The following is a 21,576-nucleotide window of genomic DNA, read 5'->3' on the forward strand; positions in this document are numbered from 1 at the left end:
TTAACCTTTTTAATGCTAAGCATCGAGAAATTTGAGAATTTTTTCTCAAAAAAAACTGTGCACCAGCCTCAACTGCCCTCAGCATTCATTTAGGATTTTATTTAACAAGTTAAAATCTGTGGTTGAGACAATGCTAGACAAAACGGACTTTCTGACATTATCTTGTGTGGTTTTGTTCATTTAAGCTTGAAATAGAACTTTATAGGCTACTGGTGCGCTGTCTGACAGAGATACACTGAAGCAGCCTTTAGCCTGTGACTGGATAGTCTACATCAAACTGGACCACTGTTGCGCTGTGCTGCATCCCACAGCTAGAAGCTGTCTACACCGAATGCTTCAAAACAATTCAAATCGCGCTTAAAGTGTTTAAAGGCTAAAAATAAAAGATAAAAATAAATGCATATGTTAACGCGTTGACAGCCTTTCTATACATACACACAAACACACACGCAAATGCACATATTTATATATATAAAAAAAGAGGAAAAAAATTTGACCATTCCTAATTTACATTTCAAATCAGCATTTCTAGATGTATTGTGATGATTCCAGATTTACACATTTATTATTGACATGTATAGGATTTATAGCTATACATTCAGATTAACAATCTGTTTGGCACTATAATGTTACATTACAAGGTCAGAGGAAAAGGAAAGAGTTAGTTCCGTAACAGCAAAAGAATGCAAAAAACAGGTGTGTCTTCCACTGTTTTTCAATGACTCTCATGTGAAGATTAATCCATCAATCAAAAACACAATGTAAAGTAAATTTTCTTTAGAAGTGTTTTAGTTCTTTCTGAAAGACTAAACATGTTCCATGTATACACGTGTAATGCATTCCATTAGATGATGTCATAATACATGAATATGACATACTGTAGGTGTGTCTTGTGTCAGTTTTTTATAGAATCATCAGGTGTAGACTGTCAGGTTATTTACATTCGGTTTTCTATTGAAACATAAAATAATATACCAAACTAAATGTTGGACAGGTAATACGTTAGCTTTGGACACCACTGAAGGAAAAAAAATAATTTTGATATTACCATGAATGAAAACATTTGTATATATATTTTATACATTTCTTCTTCCGCATTCAGCAAAGAAGCTTTTAGAAATAACTTGTCATATAGTCCATTCCAACTACAACATAATTAAGGTGAAATAAAACAATCTAAGGTTAACTGTACCTTTAAATTTTAAGCACAGACGAGACATGGCCTTATCATAGTAAGGTTAAAAACACCTAGAAGATCTTGTCAAAAAGAGAAAAATGAAGGAATAAAGAAACAGACAAATGAAAAAGAGTTAATCATTATTTGTACATATTTTTTTTAATTATAACATGCTAACCGCAACCTATAAACAGTGTCAAAGCCACCCAGTTTACAATGCTCCACCTGTTCTGCGCAATCCTTTACAATCTTTCTGGGGTGAGACCAAGTCTGACTAATAAAAATAATAAAAATGTAAATCAATGCTGTCCCACTAATAAGTGGCTTTAAAAAAAAGAATCTGTTAAGTGAATAAATGAAACTACATTATGTATTGGCTAACCTCTTTATTTATTCATTTGATTGTTTCGTGTTTTTATTTCTTCTGTGTCAATCTGGATGACGTTCAGGTCGAATTGTTCTGTCCAGCCCTGTTCACACCCATCATTATGGAAATCAAAGTAGATACTGGCACAACATTAAATATGTAGGAATTCAGAATCACATTCTCCTTACGTCCGTTGTTGTTATCTGCCTAGCCAGTTCTTGTATTCACAAATGAACCAAACACATATGTTTTAGTTTAGTGTTATTACATTTTGTTTTAAAAATGCTTTCCTGTGCCATAACAATGAATGAGTAAAGTAATTCTTAAGTTTAAAAAAATATATAAATATTTAGGTTGTTGATCAAACATTGAAAGCTTTACCAAAACTTTAAACGAAACCAAATATGGAAAAATGTGACGACGCCACTGTGACTGTAGGACACTAATTTACCTCCACTGTGCAATTTTAGATGTATGCTTTTATGAAATGTTTACATTATGTGTTAATTCTAAATAATGCCAATAATTATCTCAAAACAAAGAACCACAATTAAAAATCTAAATAAAAATTAAGAGGGCAATTAAAACCTTTATTAACCTAAAGTGCAAAATGTCTTTCCTCTGTGAGATCACATGGATATTTGTAACAAAGTTTAAATGCATTTGAAAGCCATTAGTGGACTTAACATGACCCCTAGTCACCATGAAACAGAAGTTGCGATTGACTTCTTTTCCGTTACGTGACGAACAAACCAGTGAAACGTCAGTATTCCTACTTCTTTTTTTGTTGCTTACATCATGTGATGAAGAGTTGTTGAGAGGGGGAGAGGAGCATAATGTTTTTGATTAAAGATAACATGTGCAAATGAATTGAAAAAAAGATGTTGTGCACTGATAAATCATTTATAATAATCACAGCAACAGTTCATGATGACTTTAAACACAGCCCTGTACATCTAACTTTATTTATCATTTTCAAATAAAATAAACATTCCTAACAAATTAATATTCATTAACAATTTGGGTGTTAAGATATCAGCCCCAAACATAAGAGTAGTTGCATGTTACTGTTCATTTAGAGGCATTCTATAATTATGGGAATACTTTTTTTGTAAGACATGTTAAGAAATGAATATGTTGCACACAAACACCCCTAGCTAGTTTAAGTAATGTGTCAGCTTAGTAAGGAAGTCCATACTGATGTCAGATGCTGGATAGCTGATGGCGAATCTTTCAGCTCCTGAAGCAATTTGAAGCAAACTGCCTGGAAACATACAATACACTGTAAAAAAAATCCTGTAAAATTTACAGTAAATTACTGGCAGCAGGGTTGCCAGCCAGTTACTGTAAATTTTACAGCCACAGTACTGTAATTTAATTTACAGGCATTTTCTGTAATTGCATAATACAGGAAAAAACATCACAAAGCAAGGCCCAAGTGAGTCTGTAAAACGGTCCACATCTTGATCCATCAGAGCACAACAAGTAGCTAGAACTATGGAAAAGAAAAAAGAGAATAATGTTAGATATTTATAGTCAGAGGACAAACAGAGGACAACATATACAGTCAGAGACAGTGAATATTAAAATGATGTAATTCAATGATGAGATCTGTGTGTGTGTGTGTGCTTCTTACTTTTCATCAATTTCACTGAAAATTCATCATCGTGTTTAGAAGAGCGGCAACATGTGGGTTCACTACAACCTGTTTCTTCTGTATCCTGGCATTTTAGATCACGCTTCTTCTTGTTCCACTCTGTGGATTAATATCTACAAAGAGTCAGGAAAAATTAAATGTTATATATTAAATATACAAAATATATTATATTAAAGCACATGAATTAAATCATCAGCTTGCTAGTGTTAAAAAGGGGAGACTTCTAAATAATTTGCACTGAAAAAATCCATCTCTCGTTGAGAAATATTGTTTTAAAGGTCTTAACAATAACATTAACATATCTATAAAAGGCAGGTAAGGAAGTTGTTCATCTAATACCTTTCAGTGGACTCCAAGATACACGCTTGCCCCATCCTGGTACTCAAGATTGAATATGTAACATGCTATGAACAGAGTGGGAAGGCCAGACATGAAGCTGTGCTGAGCACCGTCACACACAACCTAAACTTCAGTAGTCAGCATCCAGTGCCCTGCATGTGTGTCCTAAAACAAACAATACCACAAGTGACAATAGTTAATAGTTACTATAGACTTTTATCTTTAAGCTTTTTACATTTAAACTACATTTTAGTATAAGTGACTCTACAAACAAACTCTAAGCAAATTACACAGAGTAACTTACACTCAGTGTTGCCAGGTACGCGGTTTCCCCGCACAATTGGGCTATTTTGAGAATGCAATTGCGGGAAAAATTATGGAGCCGCGGGTTGCGTTTTTTTGGGCTACTTTCATAATGTTCCGCGGCCGCCAAAATGTTTATTTATATTCTAAGGATCAATGTTAATTGATGAGTTCTTAATGTATAATCACACTCCGAATGAATACCTGCCAACTCAAGGACCGGCCCGGTCTTAAAAGTGTGGGGAACGATTCTGACATGCAGGCTACAGTACATGGACGGACGCGGGAGCTCAGCTCAACCAAAGAGGAAAACTTAGCGGTGGTATTAGACACAGTACATCCGAATTATGTTTTAACAAATGTTTCATCAGGTGAATGTCACGTTGCACAATGAAAGAAATCACTCGTGAGTGTACAACACTTGATTCTTCCGGCTGCCAAATATCACGTTTGATCAGCGCTATACGCAGTCTAGAACAACTAAAACATTGACGTGCTTGTACAGATTATACATTATGCAATAAATGTTTCCATGTTTATTAAACCAATTTTCTGCATGTCTTACGAAGGGAAAACATGTTTCTCGTCCATTTACGTGCACGTGAGATATTTTTAAAGGGACACTCCACCCAAAAATGAAAATTCTGTTATGAAACTAGTTGTTTCTAAACCTGTATAAATGTATTTGATCGGTTGAACGCAACGATATTTGCTAGAATGTTAGCTGCTGCAAATTATTTGGCATCATTGACTACCATCGCAGAAAAAAATAAATGGTAGTCAAACGTGACCGACAATTGTTTGCTTTCCTAAATATCCCAAAACTTATTTTGTGTTCAACAGAACAAAACAATATATACAATACATAGGAAACCATTCAGATAAAAAATATGGCAATAGAAACGTCTTTAGGCAGTTGTAAACTTTGATTTGACAGAAGGAAAAAATTGGGCTAGTTTTTATTCCTTTTCGGAGGGTTTTGAGAGGTTATTGGGCTGGAAATATTTCTTGGACCTGGCAACCCTGCTTACACTTAAAACCGTACTTATACAGAAATGTAATCCAACTAACGTTAGGGATGTCACGGTCAAGAAATTGTCACACTGGTATATGTAACGGGCCGTCTCACTCCCACCCTCGAACGGTCCTATCCAGTGGTGTAGTCTAGTTTTTTGTAGTGAGTATACTCTGATTCCCCCCCAGCCTACTCATCCGTCCCAGGTCGACAACCCATGAGCACCACCACACGCACGAATTCAAGGATAGAGTATGCCTCTATATGTAATCAAGAAAGATTTATTGCAAGCAAGATTTCAATAGCCAATGACAGCTGTGGGACTTGCTGGTTTTAAATCAGTCAGTTAAGAGTTTTATTTATGTATACAGTCACTAAAGTACAGGTTTTATCAGCTGGCAATTTTCAATGCACATTAGTGATCCACGGGATAAAGCTATTAAGTATTTCTACACAAACCCATCCCGCTAAAAATAGTATTACATACATTCTAGTGGTTTCCATTTAAATACCATTATGAAACACATTTCTTTATCATTTTTTTATTTTATGCCTTTTCTATTGATTCCCATCTGCATCCCTTGTGTTTTGGGCGGGGTTCTATTGTTTTTTTAAGAAGGGCAACTACATAATGTAAAGAATATCTTGTGAAAGTATAAACTTTAGATTTTGATTTAGTTTGACTAAGGCCAAGTCAGAGACTCACAGTAAATCATATTGAAAAAAATGGTTAAAATCAAACTCTGATATTCGTCCCTAATAACTAGATTTTTCAAACACTTTATGTGTGTAAGTTGCATCTATTATTGACATTGATATTTAACTATAATAATTAACAATGAACATTTGTACAGTTTTATCAAGCACCTGTTGCACCTATAGATTGCTGGCAGTGTCTCTAGCTCAGTGGCGGATCTACATTGAATCACTCCCCGGGCGAGATCCCTTCTGGGTGCCCCCCCACCTACTCCCACCCATCCGAGAGAGAAAAAAAAGCCATGTTTTACCATAACTATATAAGTGTAAGACAAACCTTATATTTCTCAATTGCACAAATCCTTCAACAGAACATTTTAACACAATTCTGCACAAATCAGTATAAGTTTTCAGAACTTAAATATACTCTATGTACATAAAAGTTGCAACATATGTACAATCATGATGTAACACGAGCGGAGAACAACAACAATATAAAATATTAAGAATAATATACAAATAAAATATAGAATAGATATTCTAAATAGCACAAATCCTTCATCACACAAAAGCAAATCTAATTATTACACTATTGCACTAAGAACAGAAAACACAAACTAAAACCTGACCTTTCTGGCCTTCCTTGATGCAAAATCATCATTAATGTCATCATACGAAATCTGCCCCCTATTGAGTGATTGATACTGATGATAGCAAGGCCAGTGAGCCATTCTTGAGACATGGTTGACCTCAGGTACGACTTGATCAACTTTTGAAAAGCTCCTCTCTGCTTGAGCCACAGTGACTGTCAGAGTAAGTGCAATCCTGAGAACAGTCCAAAAGTTGGAGTAGATCTCTGATAGATCCTTATCATGCATAAAAGTGATAAGTTCAAGGAAGATGATGGTTTTGATGGCTGACCAAAGGCAGAGGATTCTCCAAAATACTTTAGAAGTGCCCCTGAATTTGCAATTGAAATTGACATCAAAAGACAGTAGGCTACAGTATAACTCTTATGAATTGCAAATTTAAATAAACATGCCCTTACATGGCAAATGTCTGTCATCACCCATTAGACGCTATATTAATCTAATCTAAGGGAGGAACAATTAGCTCCTTGGTTACTGCCTCCAGGGGCGTAGTTTGTGGGGGGGATGGGGGGAACGTAACCCCCCCAATATTCAAATCCATCAGTTACATACCCTCCAATATTTCAAAATGAAAATCACAGTAGATCAAATGAAAAATATGTAGAATTACTTTATTTCGTGATGATAAATTTGTTCCTTATCAAATATGAGTTTGTCATAATAAATTAGACAAAAAAAACTCCCCCTCCATTGAACCGATTGGTAACGCCCAACCAATGAGTCGCACTTTCACCAAAACAACGCGAGTGGTGTTTCAATGGGAGAGCACACGGGTAACTTAACGTACGCCAAAAATGAATAGAAGTGCTGCTCAGCGGACTATATTAAACTGCTGGTCAGAGAGGGATGCAAAAAAAAATAAAGCATGTACTGAGAATGAGGTATGAGAATATTGTGTAATAAAAGCAAAGTACACACCATAGCCTATATGTTAGCTAGCTAATCCATTGAAATGTATTTAGCTATAACTATCAATATAACAAGTTACCAAAGCAGCCATCTGTTTTGCTAGTTCATTTTTCAAAAGTGTCTGTAATTATCAATGACAAAAGCATTCACATTGATGTTTGTTTTCTTCCTAAAATAATCTGACTTTTGAACGAATGGATGAATGAATAATTTAAGTGTCTCACTCATTAAAACAGTAAATCGCTGCCGCCTACTGGCGCTTTCAATACTTAATTTCTTTCTTTTTATAATCTCTTCTATGTTAGAATTTTATGAATGAAGATTATACACGAATTTCATAACGTTATGAGGTGTATAAGCTCTTAACAAGTTTTTTTTAACAGATTCGAGGTAAATATAGTAGATAGATAGATAGATAGAAATAAATTATCCAATAACAATACACATTAAAAAATAAAAATAAAATAACAGGCAGCATACAACCCCAGATAGCACACGTACGTCTGCAAGATGTCTGTTAAAGATCACTTCATCTGGAAAGCATCTGCTGTTTACTAACATCTGATAGACATCTATAAAATGTCAGTTTAACATACATTCTAAATCATTACATCTTAAAGACATCTTCTAACAGGAAACGTCCTTTAGACGTATTGCAGATGAGCAAACACTCTAAAAAATACGTCTGCCAGATGTAAACACACACATCAAATAGATGTCTCCGTGATGTCTGTGTGCTATCTGGGAAGTTCAACCCCCCCAATGTTCAAACCAAATCTACGCCCGACTGCCTCGAATTATATTATTTTTCATGCAACAGAGTTATAGCAAATGTTCGTCTTTGAAACGTCCTACACATATGTTAATTTCGTTGTCTAATTACAGGGCCCAACATTAACCCCAATGATGGAAATAAATAATAACTTTACTTGTAACAGTTTTGTTGCAAAGCACAATCTTATGGTGAAATTAGATCTCGTGTTTGTTGAGTTAAGACCGAATTATTGTTGTATAAGCATAGCAAGCATCATAGCAAGAAGGCTAACAAACGTCAGAGTTAACGTTACCACCCATTAACATTAGCCCTTCATTGATGACATGGATAACATTACCGTAATCATACAGAGAGAACGTAGTTGCATACCTTTATCTTTTGCTCTTTTCTCCTCTTCTACTTTTATTTGTTCCTATATTGGGCACCTGACGGTTTAAACCTTTTTCTCTCCATCGCTCTCACTGTGTTTATCTGGCACTTGACAATCAACAGATTTCACAACACTGTCACTCACAACCAGAAGTCAAGACTAAACCACTTCACCTCCACATAATCGTTTTGGATTACCTTTTTTTATTAGCCATTTCACACACACAATTCAGAAAAAAAAACATGGAAAATATAGGCTAGTGCTTTAATATTATGAATGAAATGTGCGTTATTTGGAAGAAAGTCAAGGTGTGACTGACTTTAGCCCACTAAATGGCCCCTCCTCCTTGTCCACTCCCTTTGGGAAAGTTGAACTGTCCATCGCGGGCGCGGCCCCTCCCCTTTCCACTTTTCACACAGCTTCAGCGCTTCTCAGCAAGCAGGGGCGGCAATTTGCCAATTCCCCACACAGACAGTTATATTATAGATAATAGAAACCCGTTTAGCGGCGCATATTATTTTTCTTTTTCAAGTGCTTTTGCCGCCCCCCAAGTGTCGTGAAAATGTGCCGCCCCGGGCGGCTGCCCTGTTCGCCCGTGCCTAAAACCGCCACTGCTCTAGCTTGACTTTCACAAGGCTTGTGAGGAGTTCTCATCTCTTATCATCTAAAACAATTATAAACATTGTAGTATAAGTTATCTCTCCCTTTCTCCCTCATGTATTGATTCAACACACAAACTAATGTTTGTGAAGTTGGCAAGTTAGATAAAATTTAATATGCCAACAGTCACAATAAGACTAACAGTTATGTTAATGGTAACAAATATGCTTGTTTTATTAAAGACTTTGCAGTGGTTTTAAAAGTGGGGTGAGTTAAAGGCAGAAAGTAAGACACGGGCGAACAGTGTGCACATTGCGACCCCGGAACACTAACGCGAGGAGTGGGGACCCCGCGTAAAGCATCGCATGAGCCTCGTCGGACTCATTATGTGTAACACCTGCTGCAGCTGCACGAAGCGCCAGTAGCTTCGAGGGCAGGCTTACGATAACACTGATAGTGTAAATGCTGCCATTAATGATCTCCTTTGGTTTCATATCTCCTGGTTGCACCAAAAGTCAGTGCGTCGTACTTTTCTGACACAAACGATGTTGTTACGTAACCTTGCACTTTTTTAAGTGGGTATACAGAAATTCTTGATCTTTTCTAGTGGGTATACGGCGTATACCTGCGTATCACCTAGACTACACCACTGCGGTGCAGATCCAGTGATAGTCCTGTAGGCAAGCATTAGTGACTTGAATCTGATACGGGCTGCAACCGGTAGCCAGTGAAGAGAGATGAAAAGGGGAGTCACGTGAGCCCTTTTGGGCTGTTGGAAGACGAGGCGTGCTGCTGCGTTCTGAACCAGCTGAAGTGGTTTGATAGCCTTTGCAGGAAGACCAGAAAGGAGAGCATTGCAGTAGTCCAACCTTGAGATTACCAGGGCCTGGACAAGCAGTTGTGCCGCATGCTCCGTGAGATAGGGTCTGATCTTTCTAATGTTGAATAATGCATATCGGCATGACCGTGTTGTCTTTGCAATGTGATCATTGAAGGACAGCTGTTCATCAAATATGACTCCGAGGTTCCTGGCTGTTTTGGATTGGGTGATCGTTGTATTGCCAAGATGGATGTTGAAATCGTGTTGGACCGTAGGGTGTGCCGGAAACACGAGTAGTTCGGTCTTTGCAGGGTTTAGCTGAAGGTGATGGTCTTTCATCCAAGCTGAGATGTCCTCGAGGCAGGCTGTAATGCGAGCTGCACCAGCAGTGGTCTCGTCTGGGTTAAACGAGATGTAGATCTGGGTGTCGTCGGCATAACAGTGATATGAGAAGCCATGTGCCTGTATGATGGGTCCCAGTGAAGTCGTGTAGATGGAAAAGATCAGCGGTCCAAGCACCGAACCCTGAGGGACCCCAGTGATCATGTGGTGAGCCGTGGACAGCGAGCCCCTCCATGACACCCTGAAGGATCTGTCGGAGAGGTAGGATTTGAACCAGCGGAGGGTAGAGCCTGTGATTCCTAGTGATGACAGGGTTGCTAGCAGTTTCTGGTGATTGACAGTGTCAAACGCTGCAGATAAGTCTAGCAGAATCAGGACCGAGGATTTAGATTCCGCCTTGGCTAGCCGCAGTGCTTCTGTGACCGATAGCAGTGCCGTCTCAGTGGAGTGGTTTGTTTTGAAACCAGACTGCTTGTCATCCAGTAGTTTATTCTGGAACAGGTAGGAAGACACCTGGTTGAAAGCTGCCCTTTCAAGTGTTTTTGCTATAAACGAGAGGAGAGAGACAGGTCTGTAACTGTCGGGAGTAGAAGGGTCCAATGTTGGTTTCTTCAGTAGGGGCGTGACCTGGGCCTGTTTGAATGTGGATGGAAAAGTGTCGGTGAGCAGGGAGGTGTTGATGATGTGTGTGAGTGCAGGTGTGAGCGAGCTGGATATGTCCTGAAGGAGATCGGAGGGGATAGGGTCAAGGGGACAGGTGGTGGGGTGGCTGGAGAGAAGCCTGGTGACTTCAGTGTCCTTAAGTGGGGTGAAAGAGAAGAGTTCGATGGTTGAAGTGTGGGAGGTGTTTGGATGATGTTTTGTCAGTGAAAAATACAGCGAAGTCTTCCGCAGTCAATGATGAAGTGGGCGGGGGAGGATTGGGGCAAAAAAGAGAGTTAAATGTCTTAAAAAGCTGTCGAGTGTTAGAAGCATTGCTTACCTTGGTGGTATAGAAAGACATTTTAGCTGTGGTAACACTAGTAGAGAAAGAGGAGAGTAGTGACTGGTAGTCCCCTAGGTCAGCAGGGTTCTTGGTCTTGCGCCATTTCCTTTCAGCAGCCCTGAGTGTACTACGTTGTTCACGGATGATGTCAGACAGCCAGGGGCAGCGGGGAGTGGCACGAGCCGGTCTGGAGGACAGAGGACAAAGGTTATCTAGACAGGATGTAAGTGTTGAGCATAAGGTGTCGGTGGCAGTGTCAGCATCCAGAGAAGCAAAGTTGGAGGGAAGAGAGGATGTCAGTCTAGCAGAGAGTTTGCTAGGGGAGAGAGAGTGAAGGTTCCGTCTAAAGTGAACAGGTGTTGGTGTTGGTGTAGTGCATGTAGGAAGGAGCATGTTGAAAGTGATGAAGAAGTGGTCCGAGATTTGAAGAGGTGTGACTTGAATGTTATCTGTGGTGCAGTTACGGATGTAGATGAGATCCAGCTGGTTTCCAGATCTGTGAGTACTGGCTGTGACGAGGCGCGTGAGGTCGAACGAGGCGGTGAGGGTGTGGAAGTCAGATGCATAGGGTTTCTCCAGGTGGATGTTGAAGTCCCCAAGGACTACAAGAGGGCCGCTATCTTCCGGAAATGATGAGAGCAGCACATCTAACTCTTCAATGAAGTCGTGAAGAGGACCTGGGGGACGGTAAACTACAACAATGCTGAGCGGGAAAAGTGATATTAACAGCATGGTATTCAAATGAATAGTTGTTGCATACGGAAGATAGTGTTTCATATTTCCAATCATTGGTGATAAGCAAACCTGTGCCTCCTCCTCTTCCAGTTTGGCGGGGAGTGTGAGAGAAGGAGTAGTTTGTGGAGAGAGCACCGGGTGTGGCTGAGTCTTCAGGACAAATCGAAGTCTCAGTAAGACCAAGAATGTGAATCTCAGACTGGCTGGCAAACGCATGGACGAAGTCAGTCTTGTTCACAGCTGACTGGCAGTTCCAGAGACCCATAGATAGAGACAGAGATGTGAAAGGGGAGATGTGAATGGGACGCGCTTGAGAGTGTGTGCGTTGTGCCTTGCGTCTTGGGTGAGAACGCTGTCTACGGTATAGTACAGGAATAAACTAGAAACACATGTTAGTAGACAAGTAAATGAAAGCAAAGGTATGTTAAATATACTGATGTGCCTTGCCGGTGTCTTTGCTTGGTGGAGTCGTGCAGGTAGAGTCGCAGGTATTTACACTCTTCGGTCTTCACACGAGGAGGCTGAACACGAGGGCTGATGCTACCGCTGACGCTTACCGCGACAGCGCAGATGCACTGCTTAAGTATGTGTAGAGATTAGCGCGAACAGAATACAGCTGGAACACGCCTTCTCGATTAGCAAAACAAAGTCTGTATGACTTGAATGGGCCACGGATCAAACAGCGATCAACTAGTTGATGCTTTTAAGTGCAAACTTGTAATGTCAAGCCGTAACGAGCGGCTAACGGCAAATTAAATTCAGTAAAAACGAAACAAAAAACGCTAACAACTTAGCAATCAGTCAACGAATCATTAAATAAACGAGCTCAAATAATCTTAACTAACAACAGGCAACAGTCCAGTTAAACAGTTTAAACAAAGTAACGGGGTAAATAGCAGACTCACGCACTACAGCAGGCTTGTGATGACTTGTTCGTTTATTTAAGGCAATCCGGGGACACGGAGGATGCTCGGCGGTCCCCTACCCTCTTGAAGGAAGTGAGCGCCATCAGGAGGGCCGTCTTATTCCGTGAGGAAGATAGGAACCTCTGAGGGGCTTTTTGGGCGCCCTGAGGCTCCCCAGGACCACTTTGGGGTCCCAAGAGGGTATGGAGCGGAGATGAGTCGGATTCCGGCAATAGCGACTACATACACATTCAGTGTGGAGGGGAGATGTTAGTCTCCAGTCTCGTAAGAAGGACAACACAATCCTGATCGAGCACCTCAGTGGATCTTTCTCAATGAGAGAGACACCAGGACGAGAAGAGGCACCGTGTAGAGGCGTGTTACCGCCTAGTAGATGGGGCCCTAGCCTGGGTGATGGTCTCTCCCGTCTAGAGACCAGACTTGGGATGCCAGAACGTGTCCTTCCCCTGATAGAGCAGGTCCTCTGTCAGGGGAATGGTTCAGGGGGAGTCGCTGTCCAGAGCATCAGCTCTGAAGCCAAGAGCGGTTAGACCAGTGTGGTGTAACCAATAACTCTTGGTGCTCCTGCTCCCTGACCTGAGGTTATGGCGCATCGGAAGCAGGGCGACATCACCATGTGCCTGGTGCCGGTGTACAACGCTCTCCTCGGAACTCGACTCTGAAACCAGTGTTTGAGCGGTTTCATGTGCATCAACCCGGGGGGTATTAACCCGCGAGGACGCCATGTCCCAGGAGCCTCTGAATTGTTTCAGGGGGACCGCTGTCTGCCTGAAATGTTCATTTCAGGCAGTTCAACACTGGTTGGGCGTGTACTGCGAACAGTTACGCCGACATGGTGACAGAGTTGAGTTCCATACCGAGATAGAGGATGCTCTGCACTGGGGAGAGCCTGCCCCTCTCTCGGTTGACCTGGAGTCCCAATCGATCTAGGTGCCGGAGCACCAGGTCCCTTTGTGTACATAACAGATCTCACAAGTGTGTCAAGATAGGCCAGTAGTTGAGATGGTTTAGTAACCGCACACCTTCCTCACCTCAGGGAGAAAGGCCGGCTTCCACGATCTTCGTGAAGATCCGTGGAGACAGGGACAGACCGGAAGGGAGAACTCTGTACTGATATGCCCGCCCCTCGAACACGAACCGTGGGAACGGCCGGTATCGAGGAGGATCGATACATGAAAGTAAGCGTCCTTCAGGTCGATTGCCACGAACCGATCCTGACACCTGATAGATGTCAGGATGCACCTCTGCGTGAGCACCCTGAACCGCAGCTTGTGAAGATGCTCTGTTCAGGGTACGCAGACCTATGGGGCACAACCCGCCGTCTTTCTTGGGAACGATGAAGTGCGGGTCTTGACCCACTGAACATCTTGGTTTTGAGGGACGAAGTCGATGCCTGTTTTGCCAGAAGGGTGGTGACCTCTACCTGAAGTACGGAGACGTCCCTGCCTCTGATAGAGGGAGAGATGATGCCCCGAAACTTTGGAAGAGTCTCTGGCGAACTGGATCGAGTAACCAGGACGGAACGACAGGGTGAACAAGGGGGCGATCTGCCTCATCATTCCACGGGGGGTGGTGCGTTGGCAGGCTGAGCTAACCGTCTGTCACGGGGGTCCCCAGAGGGAATGTTGGCTCTGCCTACTTCTCTGCCTGGCGGGACAGCTTCGCGAGCTGTCGGTTTGAGAGTGGTAGTAGCTGTCGTGTGTACGACCCTACGCCTCGCCAGGGCGTGAGGTCGGGTTTGCCGGGCACAGTCCAGTGGAGTGCGATCGTGTCCATCCCCCTCCTCGATGAGGGTGCCGCACCCAAGAGAACAGCGGGACATGCCGCGCTGGAGATTGCTCAGTCAGTCCTGAAAAGGACTTTTTTAGAAAAAAATCTCTAACACCTCCGGAACCGGCGAGACGTCCAGGGGAAGGTCACTGCAGGTAGGGACGATCCACTGCAACACGTCGTAGATCCGGCAATGTAGAAGAAGAAGAGAATTCATTGAATTCGTTCTGTTCGTAGTCACGAGCGAAGGCTCTGAAGAACAAAATGTAAATGCCCCGCATGCAAATTTAATTAGCCAAATTGAATGGGCCTTTTCTATAGTAGTCAGAGTTGATTGGTTCTCAAGGGCGAACCCCATCTGTCGTTCTCGACACAACATCGAGAGATCAACAGAAAGGGAACCAAAACTAAGCGTTTCAACAGGACTGCATTCTGAAACCATTCAAGATTTCCATCCATGCACATACGGATATTGGTCCAACACCGAGATTGCAAGTATCTGTCTCTAAATATAGAGTAGCTGCGTTAAGAGCGTGCCTCTTTGTTAAAGATGATTTTATTGGTTTTCAGACATGTTTAACCAGCCTCGCGGCCATTTCCTCACACTCTCTCTCATTCTCCCTCTCCCTCTCTCTCTGCGCTTCCTAGCTCGTTTATGTTTCATGTATTTGTTTGTCGTCATTATGTTTACCATGTAGAGTAGAGTTTAATAAAAACCGTAAAGGCATTTGTGATGGGTTCTCTGTGTTCACGCTCACAAACGGGTCACTTAAACTGTGTTTCGATCTATGCTACCTCTGCTCTTAACTCTGTTTTGTAAAGTCACGTTACTTATGGTCAAGAGATAACGTTAGTGTATAAATCATCAATGCATTTGCTGGACGAATACATATAGGATTTTTATAACTATAGGCTTACTGCTAATCAGAATTGTAAAATATTTGTGTGTAATGACGATTATTATACGTATTTTCCTTTGTGCTAAACTAATTCCTTGACTGAGATTAACGTTTTAAATAACTCATTTCAAGATTGTGATCTTTATAGATCTGGTGGAGAATCTTATTTTGGTGAGTTAAACTCATCCTTATTTTAACATGCAGCTAAAATCGCTACAACCCTACACACCAGCAACTTCCCCACCACCAACCACAACAAAACCAGTAACCACCCTACCACAATCGCCACAATGAACAAACCACCTTAGAACACCCTCTGTCCTCACCGAACTCAGCGACCTCGTCCAAATCGTCCTCACTGACCGCATCAGAATAACCCTCAAAAACCGTATCCCGTTTTTTCTCAACATCCATAGCAGAACAAACCTCCAAAGAATAAGAAGTAAAACTAAAGTGATAAAGTAATATTTGTCTCTCAGTCTGTTATATTCAGTATGAACAGTATGCTTACTGTATCATGTGATTGCTTCTGTAAGTTTAGAGTCAAGTGGTAGAGAAGTAAAAGTCATTGTAGTTAAGGGGCCGCTATCCCAGAAAATGGAGAACTCTGCGTCCGGGCAAGAAGCAGTTTTTTTGGATTGACAAACCAACATTCACTGGTCAGTACCTCCGGTCCACAAAAACTTAGAGAAACAAGCCAGAACTTGTTTGAAATGTCTCTGCCAGGGCATTTGAAAGATGCTGACCATGAGTCGATGCGACCCTTATGTCGGGAGATAGAGCTCCCGCTATCCGGAAAGGATGAAAAACCTAAGCTCCGGGACCCGCTGGCCTGTCAGTATAGCATGGGTTTGGCCAAAATAAAAAGATTCTCAAGAGTGGATCAGTACCAGCTGTTCGCGATCAAGCTTCATCTCCGGATGAATAACACATCGTTTTAAATCTCCTTTCTAAAAGAATGTGTTTAGCATGTTAGCCGCTTTTGTTTACATCTTCGCGGCTAAACCTGAGTCTTTACACTTGTCCAAAGACAGGTGTTATGTCATAAAGTTAGTGGTAAAATGCATAGCGCCCCTCGGTTCAGAAGACTTGTGACCCATATATTTCTGTTAAGCTTATTCATTACAATGAAAGAAAGTTATAGCGGTGTCTTTCTTGGTTAGTTAAGTGTTTTCTAGTATGTCCTTAGTGCGACAATACTTAAAGCGGATAGAAACAGAGTTTGCATTTGTGAGACAACCTGGTTGCTGATCTTTACATAGCTGTCCGTCATATACAATACTCTGAATGCATGTTTTTGCGTATATCCATGTTTATGTCTGTTAGTAAATATGCATGCATGTGCTTAATCCTCTATGGCCAATATTTCATACAGCATATATTGTTCTTTCTATGTTTTTGTCTTCTCCATTTAATTCGTATTTATGGACAAGGCATTAAGGTGATTTTTATTGCAGTTAGTGCATGATTTTGTTTGGATAGGGCATTACAGACGTAAATGTATATTCCGTTTTGATGTCATCCAAAGCACATGTGTAAGTACTCTACATCACATTTTGCATACGAGGAAGGGAGCAGAAGCTCATATGGATTTAAAGAGACACACACAAAGGGGGCGCGTTTTCCATTGCAGCCACAAATGGCCTTGTTCAACATATTGTAATAAAAGACGTGTTGTGTATTTTGAGCTGAAATTTTACAGAGACATTCTGGGGATACCACTGACGATTTTTTAATTGCAAAAAAATGGATTTGCGGCCCTTTTTTACTGTGATTCAAATATTAATTAAAGGGTGAAGTTTGGGGAAAATTACATGATTTAATTGATGTCTTAATATTATTCGTGTTATTCTGTAATATTGTGTAATCTTTGTGGTAATGATATAAATAATAGCTGGAAGTGATTGTGGGAGGGACTAGTGCTGTTTTTGGCGGTCTGTTTTAATTTAAGTTTTAGTCAGTCTTTGTGTCAAGCTGTCATTTTAGTTTTATTAGTTTTAATCACGTTCATACTCTTTTAAGTCTAGTCAAGTTTCAGTCGACTAAAAGACTGAGAAGATACCACTGCAGCAGCTCGCATTACAGCCTGCCTCGTGGACATCTCAGCTTAGATGAAAGAACATCACCTCTAGCTGAAACCTGCCAAGACAGAACTTCTGGTGTTTCCGGCACACCCCATGGTGCATCACAATCTCATTGTCCAACTTGGCAAGACCACAATCACTACTTCCAAAACAGCCAGGAATCCAGAGTCATAATTGATGAACAGCTGTCCTTTAATGATCACATTGCAAAGACAACACGGTCATGCTGATATGCCTTATTCAATATTAGAAAGGTTAGACCCTATCTCACGGAGCATGCGGCACAGCTCCTTGTCCAGGCCCTTGTAATCTCAATGTTGGACACCTGCAATGCTCTACTGGCTGGTCTTCCTGCAAAGGCTATCAATCCACTCCAGCTGGTTCATAACGCACCAGCACACCTCGTCTTCCAACAGCCCTAAAGGGCTCATGTGACACCCCTTTATATCTCTCTCCACTGGCTACCGGTTGAATCAGATTCAAGTCACTGATGCCTGCCTACAGGAATATCACTGGATCTGCACCGGCATCTCACACCACATTCAAAAAACTAGTTTAAAAATATCATTTCTGTGAATACTTGAGAGACAAAAGAAAAAAAAAACACTCTCTTTCTCTGAACAGGTATTTGTCTAGCTTTTGTTGAAACTAGTAACTTTTTTATTAACAACTATTGTATTATTAATCCTCTAGGACATACCGCTTATTGCTCCCTGAAATCTCTGTAAATCGCTTTGGATTAAAACATCTGCTAAATGACTAAATATAAATGCATTTCATGCGTGGCAAATATTTTAAGGCAGAATGTTTTGTTTATAAACATATGATTCTCATTTGTGGCTACTTGTTTGTTTTCTTCATTTACTGAAGATAAACTTCTTTATTGTGCTTGTAGAAAATCTTTGCGATTTTAAATTCTGACACTAAATGAAAACAAGGTGAAACATCTTTTTTAAACTAGTTTCACCAAGTTACATTGCCCCTTTCAAATTTGACTGATTTTGTTTGAAGCTTTTGTATTTTAAAACGTAATGTTTACATTTTATAAGAGAATTAGGACATGCTGGCAGGAGCCTGTGACTATAATGACTGATAATTATTGGTATAGCAGATATACAAACCCCAATTCCAATGAAGTTGGGACAATGTATAAAACGTAAATTGAAACAAATTACGATGACAAATAAGGAAATCTCATAAAACACCATTTTGGAACATTCCACAGGTGAACAAGTACAGTATTGGTACAAAAGGAGCATCCCAAAAGACTCAGTCATTCACAAGCGAGGATATACAGTTCACCACTTTGTGAACAACTGCATGAGCAAATAGTCCAACAGTTTAAGAATTACGTTATTCAACCTATAATTGCAAGGTATTCAGGTATTTCATCATCTACAGTCCACAATATCATCAAATAATTCCAAGAATACGGAAACATTTCTGTACGCAACCGACAAGGCTGATCCCTCAGGCGAGTTGCATTAAAAACAGACATTATTCTGTAAAATATATTACCAAGTGGGTTCAGGAACACTTTGAAAAGACACAGTTTGTCGCAACATTTACAGGTGCAAGTTAAAACTCTACTATGCAATGCAAAAACCAAATATCAACATCAGCCAGTAATGTCAACGGCTTCTCTGGGCCTGAGCTCATCTTAGATGGAGTGATGCAAGGTGGCAAAGTGTGCCGTGGTCTAACAAGTCCACATTCAAACTGTCCTTGGAAATCACCCAGTTCACTTTAACCGCAAGAAATGAAGGGAGAGAGAATCCCACAAGCTCTTCGCTTAACTCTGTAGCTCTCGACATGGAAGGATTCCACCTCACGATCAGAAAGAACAAGCTGGTTTATGTTAGTGTTTTGGTTTCTTCACAACTCATGGAGTGCTTTTCATTCATCTGGTGTTTAGTGTTTGAATTGTTACCCTGCCTCTGTAGTTCCTGGGTCACTCTGACATGGAATCAAGCCATTGCCTGCCCATATATTTACAAATGCCCTACATGCCAACATGACTGAGATAATTTACTTTAATGAAGTCTAGAGAGGAATAAGAGTTTAAAATGTTAATTTTGTTAAAATACGTACAGTTGTACACTAAGAACATAGAATATGTACTGAAACATTAGTAGACTTTTACAGTCAGTCAGTTACTGGCGGAGCTTGTAGCTGGTTGAGCAAAATGAGGGTAAGAGCTGCCATCTGAAATTTATGGCCTGTAATCTGTGTTAACAGTGAATGAAATGTTAGTCATTTACTGGAATGTGATGGGAAAGGTTTCCACCTGGAACCTTCAGCTCTATCAATCGTTGATAACATTTGAAAACAATCTTGATTGTGACTAATTGTGATAAGGTCTTTGGCAAAGATTCTTTACACGTACGGTATTGTATTATCTGATAATTCTGAGATTTAGGTATTTCTAGGGCTGGAAATAGAAAGACAGAGGGGGGAATTGATTCCAGGGCGTGAATTTTAAGGAGAAACAAAGTCTAACTTCAAAAAGTAGTGAATGTCCTTTTAATCAACGTTAGGCTTCAAATTTTATGCAAATTTCAAAAATAGATATAACGACACTGGTTCAACACTCCCTACCCGGTTTCAGTTCTTTAACACTACACAAACGTTTGAACAAAGTACAACCACTTAAAATGTAGAACAAATATTTTTAAGCTTTAATTATCCACGTAAGATAAATACATCTTAAAATAAATATTGCAAAGTGGTCTATATTGAGGGATTCTGCTTAATGGGTATGACTTTAAAAGGCATGATACAGAAAACTGTGCCAACTAACTAACAGATGGCAAATAATCATTCATTTCTTAATATACCTCATAGGCTACATTACAAACTATATAATATAAAAACAATATTAAATACCACGAGATTTAATACATAGAAAGTACTTCATCATTTACAAAGAAATGGATTCTCTTTTCATTCTGTGAAACACCTTTACAACAGGTCACTTCACCAACACCCTTGTTCTGAAATTAATCTTTTATTTTAAATTCTATTCTCTTGTAAAAAGAAAAAAATGCTCAAATGAGAGAGTTTAGTGCTCACAAGCTGTGTTTTATTCTTCTTCCCATCAGGTAAACGGTGCTCGGGTGAATCTCCCTGCGGACTTTGGTTCCATTCATTTGTCTCAGTCGGGACCCTACGCTCAAGTTGATACAGACTTCGGTGTGCGTCTGGTGTTTGATGGAAGTTCCAGGCTGTTTGTGCAGGTGGATGAGCGCTACAGAGGGATGCTATGCGGCCTGTGCGGTATTTACTCCGGAAGTCAGTTCGATGACTTTTTAACTTCCGACGGAAACAATGTAGCGGATCCGCATGAGTTTTTTTTTTTTTTTTTTTTTATTGAAATTATCAAGATTTACAAACAAACATGGCTGCATAACATACATTACTTCATAATATAATACATAGAAGATATAGCCTGAGGGATCAGCACTTAATACAAACAGGAATTATATATGCAGTCTTAGAAAAATAAAAATAAAATGTAAATTAAATAAATTAAAATTTAAGAGAATTACAACATGACATAAGGGGAGAATTATGTTATTGTTTAGCTATTAACCTGAGTTGGGAAGTATTTTAGGGTATCATATATTTTTGTGCTTTAGGACCTTTCAACATTTTTAAAGACTTCAAATACAGATTTGGGAGATGATTTCACAACTCTACATTTGTGGATGAAGAATTTAGCTAGACATACAATTGTATTAGTACAGAGCTCATCACCCTTGTTTTGCAATATCAATCCAAATGTTATATCGTCCCTGGAGAAAGAGGTTGGGAATGAAGACATCTGCTGCTTTACCCATTTATATATATCACACCAAAATGTCTGTATGACATTACATGAAAAAAACACACAGTCCGTAGTTTCAACATAATTTTCACAGAATGTACATGTATTGTCATCAATACCAAAGCGAAGATTCAGTAAATTTTTTGATGGGTAAATATTGTTCATCACTTTGAAGTGTGTTTGTTTCACTTTAGGAGGAATAGGGAGTGTTAGATACATTGTTCTTAGTTTAGTGATTGAGTCTTTATCAAAAAATTTTAAGATGTTATTTTTATTCTGGCTTTTAGGGTAAATATAATCAGTAAAACATTTTCTAATAAAGTCGTTTGTG

The 21,576-nt window shown here is 40.1% G+C and overlaps 1 long non-coding RNA gene across 1 annotated transcript; it reads right to left on the minus strand.

The window, feature by feature from the left end:
- Positions 1 to 2,475: 2,475 nt before the first annotated feature.
- Positions 2,476 to 20,618, minus strand: LOC130418329 (uncharacterized). Its single transcript, XR_008906315.1, has 4 exons — positions 20,492 to 20,618; positions 3,541 to 3,705; positions 3,181 to 3,314; positions 2,476 to 3,039 (listed from the first exon to the last, which is right to left on the minus strand). It is a non-coding gene; the product is annotated as an uncharacterized LOC130418329 (long non-coding RNA).
- Between the last annotated feature and the right edge of the window lie 958 nt (positions 20,619 to 21,576).

The sequence above is a fragment of the Triplophysa dalaica genome, chromosome 3, assembly GCF_015846415.1.
Source record: "Triplophysa dalaica isolate WHDGS20190420 chromosome 3, ASM1584641v1, whole genome shotgun sequence".
Taxonomy (NCBI): Eukaryota; Metazoa; Chordata; class Actinopteri; order Cypriniformes; family Nemacheilidae; genus Triplophysa; species Triplophysa dalaica.